The following is a 10,202-nucleotide window of genomic DNA, read 5'->3' on the forward strand; positions in this document are numbered from 1 at the left end:
GAAAACTTCAGGGCCCCAGCCAGACAATGTCTCTCATGCAAAAGGCCTCAGTGATGGAAGGAAATGTCATCAAAAAAACTAATGAGACTGTCAAGATTCAGCTGGAATTGGATGAAAGCCTGCTTCACTTGCAGGGGACAGTCCTAGTTAGAAGATGAGGAGTCAGAACAGAGCTTGAAGAACTGGATGTTTAAGATAGATTTTTAAATTTCTTCTTATTTCCTATGCCCTCTATGCTACATTTAAGAACAATAACTTCAAAGTACCTGACAACCCAGAATAGCTGGCATTTCTCTGGAGAATGACTATTCAAAAAGGTGCCTGGGACCTCCAGTTTCAAGGGGGAAAGTTTACCTGCATCATGTACAACTTGAGAAATTGGGGCTTTAATGGGCCTGACTGTGGGAGATAATTTCAAAAAGAAACAAACTGAAGTGTGTGTGTGTACATGTGCGTGTGCATGTGTGTGTGTGTGTGTGTAAATGTGACTCACATATCAGCTTTGCTTTGCTTTCTAAACACACATGAAAGTATTTGAAAGGATCTAGCACAGCTTCTCATATATATATGTATATACATCTTCATATTTCAGGTTAAAAGTCACATACATATTTATCTACTGCTTCTGAAATTAATAGTCACACTGATTCTTATATAGGACTTGAAGGGCCCCCACCCATAAGATGGCAAACTTCTGCTTCTCTTCCGGGTCCTCAGTTCCCGACGGCGCCACCTGAAGCCCAATCACCTCTCTCCCCCCTCCCACTCCCAGCACCTAGCCAATAGCCACCAGCCCCGTAGAAGTAACACCACAATCACCCCATGCCCCTTCCTATATAACCCAGCACCTTTCCCCAATAAAGCGGAATTCTCCGGTGAATTGCTGCTGTGTGTCGCTCCTTTCCTTTCATTGGTGCCGAAACCCGGGAGACGGGACACCCCAACTGGACTCCGTCTTCGCCCCCGACACCAGCAGCAGCTTGCCCTCGTCCTCTTTTTCCGGCGCTGGCTCCTCACACTCACCACTCCTCTCTGGCCTTTGGGTAAGTTTTCCCCCGAGGTGGGCCGCTCTTCCCTGAGCTATCGCAGTGCCATTGACCGTGATCGTCCGGCAAGGCCCTGACGCTCGGGGACGAGGAGGGAACTCTCCCCGCCTTAGGCCTTCACGGCTGCGGCGGACCCTCAGGCCCCTCCTCCAACAGCCATAAACGAGGCGACTCCTTTGCGGATGAGAATGCTCCCTTCCCCCCCCTCCTCCTTCCGTTCCTTCTGCTGAAAATTCCTTCCACTGAAAACTCCTAGTACTAGGTTCCTCGGACCCCGGCACTCTGCCTCCTTAGAGGAGTCTGGGTGACGACCCACACTTCCTAAGAAACCGACTCGTATACGAGTTTCCGCAGACCACCAAGGGTCATCGGGGACGCCCTTGGTCTCCTTGCCGTCTGCTCCCAGTCCGAGGATCTCCGTTCGTCTTCCCCTGTTTGTCTCCTCTGTCCTTTAGCCATGGGAGCCTCCTCATCCCTCCCTGAAAGTTCACCTCTTGAATGCCTGCTCAAGCATCTAGCCACCCTCTCCCTGACGCCTGATATAAAACCACAACTTCTCCGTAAGTACTGCTCCCAAGATAGGCCGACATACCCCCTAGACAATAACAACCAATGGCCCGCAGGGGGAGCTCTTGATCCTAACATCACTCGCGATCTTTTAACTACTGCCAGCGCCTGAAAAAATGGAAGGAGATTCCCTATACCGAAGCTTTCCGCCTCCTCCCCCTGCCTCCCCCCAAGTTCTCCTAGCCTGCAAGCCGTCTCCCCCACAGAAGCCTCCGGTTCACTCCCTTCCCCCTCCTCTCCTACAACAACCCCTCCCCCTTCCTCCACCACCATCTCCTCCCCCACCTCACCCCCCTGCAGATCAAGCCTGAGCCTTTCAGCCCCCCTCTAACTAAGTCCCAGGAGCCTCCTCCGTCTTTGCCCCCATCACCTGTTTCTCCCCCACAGACTGAGCCAGAAACCTTCAGTCCCCCACCGCCGTGGGTCTCCGCTCTCGAGATATCTTTGCCTGCTGCTTAACAGCAGGTCTGAAAAAGGCAGCTCGTAAAGTAGTCAATTTTCAAAAGCTCCAAGACATAATTCAAAGGAGGGAGGAAACTCCCTCTGAGTTCTTAGACAGACTCACCCAAGCCCTATTACAGTATACCAGCCTGGACCCAGAAACACCTGACGGGAGACATGTCCTTATGACATACTTCCTGGCTCAAAGCTACCCCGACATTAAAGCTAAACTCAAAAAGTTAGAACAGTGCCCCGCTACCCCACAGACTGAGATCCTAACAGTGGCCTTTAAAGTCTTCCATAACTGGGAGGAGGAGAAAGATCGCCATAAACAAAAGGCTGATCAGGCCAATTTCCAAATGTTGGCCCAGCTGATAAAACCACAACCTGGGTGCCCTTCTACAAACAAGCCCCCCAGGAGCTTGTTTCAAGTGTGGAAAAGAAGGACATTGGTCAAGGGCGTGCCCCTCCCCCCAGATCTCCTACCACCCCATGCCCCAGATGCCACAAAAAGGGCCACTGGGGGTCTGATTGCCCAGCCACCCAAAGGGGAGGCTGGACAAACAACCCCCATCCTAAGCCAGCCGTAGTGGGGCTGGCAGAATAAGATTGACGGGGCCCGGGGGCTTCTCGCCCAACCATTTCCATCACCAAACAGGAGCCCAGGGTTACTTTAATAGTAGACGGTTGCCCCATCTCCTTCCTCCTAGATACAGGAGCCACCTTCTCAGTCTTGCGAGAATACTGGGGCCCTACCACACCTGCCATTATTCCTATAGTCAGGGTAGGAGGTAAACAGATTTTCCCATTGAACTCCCCCCCCTTTTTATGCACAATCCAAGACAATCCCATACCTTTCTCCCACTCCTTCCTGGTTATGCCCCAGTGTCCCATCCCCTTACTAGGATGGGACATCCTTTCTCTCCTCCATGTTTCCATAACTATATCCACTCCCACAGCCCCCAGTACTCCCTTTCTGATGGCCCTCATAGCCGATGACCCCCCTCTACCCAATGAAAGCTCCAGTTCCGCCCTCATACACCCTGCAAATCCCAAACTTTGGGACATTACAAGCCCCTCCGTGGCTCTATGTCCTCCTGCCTCTATAAAATTATGTGACCCCTCTCAGTATATCTGTCAGGCCCAATACCCCCTAACCACTTCAGCCCTCATAGGCCTTCAACCCATCATTCAAGATCTTTTAAACAAAAATGACCTCAGACCGACTCACTCCCCGTTTAATACCCCCATATTAGCTGTTAAAAAAAACCAACGGATCTTTCCGCCTCGTCCAAGACCTTTGCCTCGTCAACATGGCCGTCGTCCCTATCCATCCCTTAGTTCCAAATCCATACACCCTTTTATTGCGGATCCCTGCCTCGGCCTCCCACTTCTCAGTCCTAGATCTCAAGGACGCATTTTTTTTTCTATCCCTCTGGACCCCTCCTCCCAAGATTTTTTCGCCTTTACCTGGATGGACCCATACACAAGACATTCTGAACAACTCACTTGGACAGTTTTGCCACAAGGCTTCCGAGATAGTCCCCATATTTTTGGACAGATCCTAGCTCAGGACCTCAAACAGTTTCATCATGATCACTCCGAGTCCACCTTATTACAATACGTGGATGATCTTCTACTCTGCAGTCCCTCGTGAGAACAGTCTCAACTTGACACTGCCTCCCTACTTAACCTTCTAGCTTCCAGAGGTTACCAGGTATCCCCCATCAAAGCTCAAATCTCTTCCCCTTCTGTCACTTACCTCGGATTCCTTCTATCTCAACAAAGAAAGTCCATCACCTTAGACAGAAAATGGCTCCTCTCTGACCTGCCCATTCCCAAAACCAAGACAGAAATCCTTTCCTTTCTAGGCCTGGCTGGGTATTTTAGAGCATGGATCCCTAACTTCTCCCTATTGGCAAGTCCCCTATATGACCTCAGCAAGGGCCCCCCTGAAGAACCATTATCCTCTTCACCCCAACACTCCTTCATTAAGCTCCGTCAAGCCTTGTGGAAGCCCCAGCTCTCCATCTTCCTGATTTGTCTAAGCCCTTCTCATTATACATTCATGAGAGGTCCAGTTAAGCTCTAGGAGTCCTAGGCCAATATTATGGCCCATCCTTTGCCCTAGTAGCTTATCTTTCCAAGCAATTAGACCCCACAGTTCGGGGATGGGCCCCCTGCCTACAGGCATTAGCCGCTGGACAGCTCTTGCAGAAGGAAGCTCATAAACTGACATTCGGGGCGCCCCTTACCATTCTGTCCCCACATCACCTAAAGGATCTCTTAACCTACAAAAGTTCACAGACTCTCCCTCACTCCAGATTCCTGACTTTACTGTCCTCTTTCCTCCAAAATCCCATTCACCCCCTTTGCCATACATACCCGAATCATGACTTTTTCCTCTTTTACTGCTCCCTCACTCTCTCTCGCTTTTTTTCCTCACTCCTATTGTCTTCCCTGACACCCCAGCCTCCTTTGTATGGTGATTCAAAGTCAGATAGACTTACACACAGCATCAAACAAAAATTACTGCCCTCATTGCCACATCAGACTGCCCTCTGAAAGGCTGCTCCGAGCCTTTATACCTCCACTTTCCTCCCTCCACCGAAGTGTTCCCTAGCAGCTACCTTTATTCTCCCTACCTCTGTTTCCTCTATGACCAAAAACAAGCCTATTGCAGGCAATGGCACCTATGGGGAATGTCCCTACTGGTCTTGCACCATTCACTACATGGGTGACTCCCGGTACCCACAGTATTACTCCTCCAACCGTTTCATAAAATATCCCAACAGCTCATTCTCCTTATCAATCCCAGATCCCTGGGACTCTCGATGGGCCACCAGAGTCACAGCCTCAGTTTACTACGGGGGGTCCTTGACCCCCCACGGTACCCTTCATATCTCTCGGGAGTATGTTCCCTCTCATTCCCAGATCTCTCAAGTTGCATCAGATATCAGACATTCCGAAAAAGTCATTATTCAAACATTTGACGGTGCCTCTTCATCTTCCTATCCCCGCCCCTCTTCCAATTTCTCCTACTCTTGGTTACAACTCATTCAAGACACCACCATCTTTCTCAACCACACCCTCAACACCGCCAATTGTTTCTTGTGAGCATCACTACAGCGCCCACTGCTGGCCGCCGTGCCCCTTAATATTTCCAACTACTCCTTCCATGCAGAAGGACAACCCCTCCGCCCCCTGGCAGACATACCCCTATGGGAACCAGAATATGCAAACAATCTCACCATCCACCACTGTGTAGGCCTAACCCCTCCCCCCTCCAGCGCACTTCACTGTCTCTCTATCTACACCCCTACCTCCGGCTCTAAGACTTTTACTCAACCGGGACACTTCTTTTGGTGCAATGGTAGTGTTTTCAACTCACTGCCTCCCAACTCCAGCACACCCTGCATTCTCGTCACCCTAATCCCACAGCTTACACTTTACAGCATGGCAGAATCCCTTGAGCTCCAACCTCCCTTGCCCTTGCGCACAAGAAGGGCTGCTTTCCTTCCCATTATGGTCGGTATTCCCTAGCCACCTCAGCCATTGAGGCAGGATTTTCAGGGGGAGCCTTGGGTCACTCTCTATGGGCAATTAGAGATCTCAATGCCAAACTTGAGGGAGCCCTGACATCCACTGCCGATTCCCTGGCCTCTCTCCAAAGACAGGTCACTTCGCTAGCTAAGGTCACCCTTCAAAACCGGTGGGTCTTAGATCTGCTTACAGCCGAGAAGGGCGGCACCTGTGTCTTCTTTCAGGAAGAGTGCTGCTATTACATCAATGAATCCGGCATTGTAGAAACTGACATTACCAAACTCACCGACCTTGCCTCCAGCCTCCACTCTGCTTCCAATTCCAACCCATTCTCTTCAATACTAACAAACCCCTTCCTCACCTGGCTGTGGCCCATTGCAGGCCCTATAATAATCATTCTTCTCGCCTGTCTCTTCTTGCCTTGTATAGTAAAGTTTATCAAATCCCAAGTCTGTAAAATCTCTAATCAAACTTTCAACCAGCTTTTACTCAGGAACTACCAGCTTTTAACCACAGAAGATCCCTCACCCTCATGTAACCTCCTCACCATACGCTGAGATGAACCCCTCTCTCCGCTGGAAACTGTTCCTGGAAACAATGGCCACAGACGCCTGGCTTCTGGCACCCGTATCCTCTTGGCACCATTGGAATCAACAAGTCCTCGACCTACAGTTACAGGGAACCTTCATTGATTTCCAACCTGAAGAAGTCCACATCTACTCGTTCTTACTGTGGGGAGTCCTATCAACCCTTTCCTCCCAGTCCTCAAGCCCTCACTCCCTTCTCCGCCCCCGTTCAGCAGGAAGCAGTCAGAGAGAAAGCAACGTCCACAACCCCATAGAGGAGAAAGGGGGGAATGAAGGGCCCCCACCCATAAGATGGCGAACCTCCTGCTTCTCTTCCGAGTCCTTGGTTCCCGCTGGCGCCACCTAAAGCCCAATGACCCCTCGCCCCCCTCCCAATCCCAGCACCTAGCCAATAGCCACCAGCCCCGTAGAAGTAACACCACAATCACCCCATGCCGCTTCCTATATAACCCAGCACCTTTCCCTAATAAAGCGCAATTCTCCGGTGAATTGCTGCTGTGTGTTGCTCCTTTCCTTTCAGGATTGATATTTTTTCTACTCATTATATAAATATTCCAAATAGAAGATGTGCTAAAGTATGTTAATTGATCATGTTCTTTTATGATTTATGTGTAAATGTCCTCAGACCACATTCTCAAAGTATTTATGTTGCTCATGACACGTACACACATATGTTTATATAAATTGCATTTAGATATGCATATATATCTGTGATACTAATAAACAATATTTTCATAGAATTTCAGGCTGGGTCAGATGCTACTTAAAATATTGAAAGATAGTATAATCTCTCTGTAAAAATTCCTGAGACCAAACAGTGATGGAGACCACACCTGCCTTTAATGCTCTTTGGCCCTCTTTCTGTACCCACAGCTTTCACCTCTGCTTTGCATCTCATTGCTCTACGATATGTTTTGCTACAGATCCCCTTATTAGGACATCTGTGCTTTAACAAAATGCTTTTCTCCTTGTCAGAATGAAAATTATTCTGATCCATCACTGCATTTCTGTTTTTGTTGGAGGTGTGAGTTTTCTTTTTTTGTTTCCTGTGTCCTCTTTGTTGTTTCAGTGTGAAATTGGTAAAAATGCATTGGAAGCTTTTCTCTAGTTGCTTCTTAAACCTTAAGGACTTACAAATAATTTTTGAAATCCATTTTCTTCCTCTTCCTGTTGTACTAACTTTTGAAGTCTGTTCTGGCCTTCATCATTTCTCACCTAGATATGATAATTGCTCCTAAATTTATCTCCCTGTCTCTAGACCCTGTTCTTCTCAAATCAATCATATTCCATGGTTCCACATAATGATCATTATAAAGCTCAAATATGATTATGATTTTTTTTAGTTAAAATCTTCCATGATTCCCCATTACCTACACCATAAATGCAAATCAAATAGCCTGATATACAAGGTTTTTACAATCTGTTCCCAGTCTACCTTATCAGACTCATCTTTCTTACTTCTAATAGACTTATCTCTCTCTTTTCCCTTTGTTTCCAGACACTTAAAGGAGTGTCCCCACTTATAAATTCTTTTGTCCACATAACACTCAGTTCTTAATTTCATAAATAGATATTGCATAAGAAATGGAAAGAAAAAGCTTTCCCTGACCTTTATTATATATGAACTTACTTACAATATGTGGGTAAAATTGTAGTATTTCCAAAATATCTCGCCTGGCTTTAGTACATCTGCATATCAATAGACGTTCAGAGGTGGAAAGAAGCGTGGCTTTAGTGCATTTGCATCATTCCTCAGGGGTGGAGAGAAGTTCATCTCCATATCAATGGGTAATTACCTGGGCAGTGGAGGGTTTATCTCTACCTGAGAGGTGAGGGGGAGGGCTGGTTTTGCCTCTGCTGGAGCAGGAAAGAGAGAAGGCCCTGGACTGCAGTTTGTAAGCAATAAATGGATTTTAAACTACATTTCTCCCTTTGACTGATTTCAGTGTTAGAGGTATTTTGCCCTGTAATTTCCCATCCCCAGACTTACACAATACTATAGACTTCAGCAACTGTCACCTGGCAATATCCCTTTGCTAACTGAGCAGGAGCAGCTTTACAAAGCATCTATTGTACTTTCAATTCATCTCTTTTTCTCCTCCCCTAGTCAAATTTCTAACCCCAAATACACCCCAGAACATTACTGGGAAGAAAGCAGGGAAAATGTCTGCAAATGGGATGGACAGGATTGGCGGTGTAATGTATCCAGGCAGATGAGATTAAATACTTCTGATGTGAAAGAGACAGGAAATATCCTGTTAATAGTTTCTCTCAAAATTTTGTGTGTTTGTCTTTGTTAACTGTTTCATTAGTTCATATTATCAGAGAACCAGTTAACAGATAGGAAAGATAGCTAACAAACTAGAGTTGCATTAGAAGATTATCTTCTAGAGAATTTGTATTGTCTGTCCCTGGAGCTAAGATTCAGAAATTGAAGAGATTCAGACAACACCTAAAGGCACAGGAAGTAGAGACAAAAGCAATCCTATAAGCAAGCACAAGTTTATAGTCTAGGTGGGACTTGTTTATTCAAGGGAAGGTATAAAGAAAGAAGACAAAACAACTAATACATGTGACTGAAGGGGAAAATTTACAATAAAATAGTATCTTATCTTTAAAACCAAGAGAAAATAGATGCCTTTGAAAATAATCTGTTGTAGGTAAAAGAAGAAAATATTTTTTATAGCCTCAAGGACATTAATTGATGAAAGTGTAATAAACATGAAGAACAGAGAAGGGAAAAACAAAAAGTTAAGATAAATAGAAAACGAATGAGTAAGAAAGAACTGCTAGAAAACTAACAAGGAAAGAACTTTATTAAATGCCACACTGGAGTGCTATGCACATAATACTAGGGAAAACTGAATTGGATATATGTAGGAGCAATTTGAGCTAGAGATAAAAAGAAAGAAAACAGAAAATGCTGTATTTAAATAGATTGAAAACTTACTACATGTCAAGTTTTTTATAACATTTACCTATTAGATCGAATTTACATATATTGTAATATAGTTAATCCTAATAACAACTTTGTGAGATAAGCACTATTATTTTCTCTTACTTACAAATGGGAGAATTAGAGGTTAGGAAGTTAATGTGCCAAGCCTAGACAAATGGCAAGTAGAACTGTTGATGCCAGGTTAAGGGAAATGTCATTAACTAGTCTTCTTATAAAAATAAAAATCTATCATAAAACACTAAAATTGTAGTTGAAAGGCAAATGAAAAACTGAGAACAATACCAGTAAAGCATATGACAACAAAAGACACATAATTCACTTTAACTGTAAAAGAAAAACATAAGTAACATGAATATTGTAAGAGACAATGGTCTGAGGATTTTTATAGGTAAGTCGTTAAAGAAGAAACATGGCCAATTAACATACATTTAGTAAATAACGATTTTACTACTTAAAAGAATAATTTCAAAACAGGGCAATGGAGTAATTCTTTTTCATGTTTTAAATCAACAAAAAGGAAAAGAATGGTATTGAGTATCAGTGATGGATGAGGACAAGAACACTTTCATTGACTGATAATGGTAATATGAGTAGGCATAAATTTGCTGGAGTATAAATTAGCAATGTGAGCAAAGTGTCTGGAAGGTGAAATGGATGAAAAGGATCACGAGGTACAGGCTTCTAGTTGTAAACTGGATAAATTACTGCGATGAAAGTTACAACATAGGGATTATTGTCAATAATACAATAATTTTGTATGGTGACAGATGGGAGCTATACTTATCATCATGGTGAGCATTTTGTAATGTTTGTAAGTGTCAAATCACTGTTGACACCTGAGACTATAATATGTCAATATACTTTAATTAAAAAATATATGTATACATATGCCATTTTGGCTAAAACTTCAGCATGTTGATGCCCACAGTATTAAAAATAGTGAAAATACAATTTTTTAAATAAGACTGCTTTTAGACAGTTTTAGATTTACAGAAAAGTTGAGAGAGAGGCTCAGAGATTGCCCATAAACTCCCCATACCCATACATGCATAGCCTCCC

Source organism: Manis pentadactyla, chromosome 9, assembly GCF_030020395.1.
Source record: "Manis pentadactyla isolate mManPen7 chromosome 9, mManPen7.hap1, whole genome shotgun sequence".
NCBI classification, from domain to species: Eukaryota; Metazoa; Chordata; class Mammalia; order Pholidota; family Manidae; genus Manis; species Manis pentadactyla.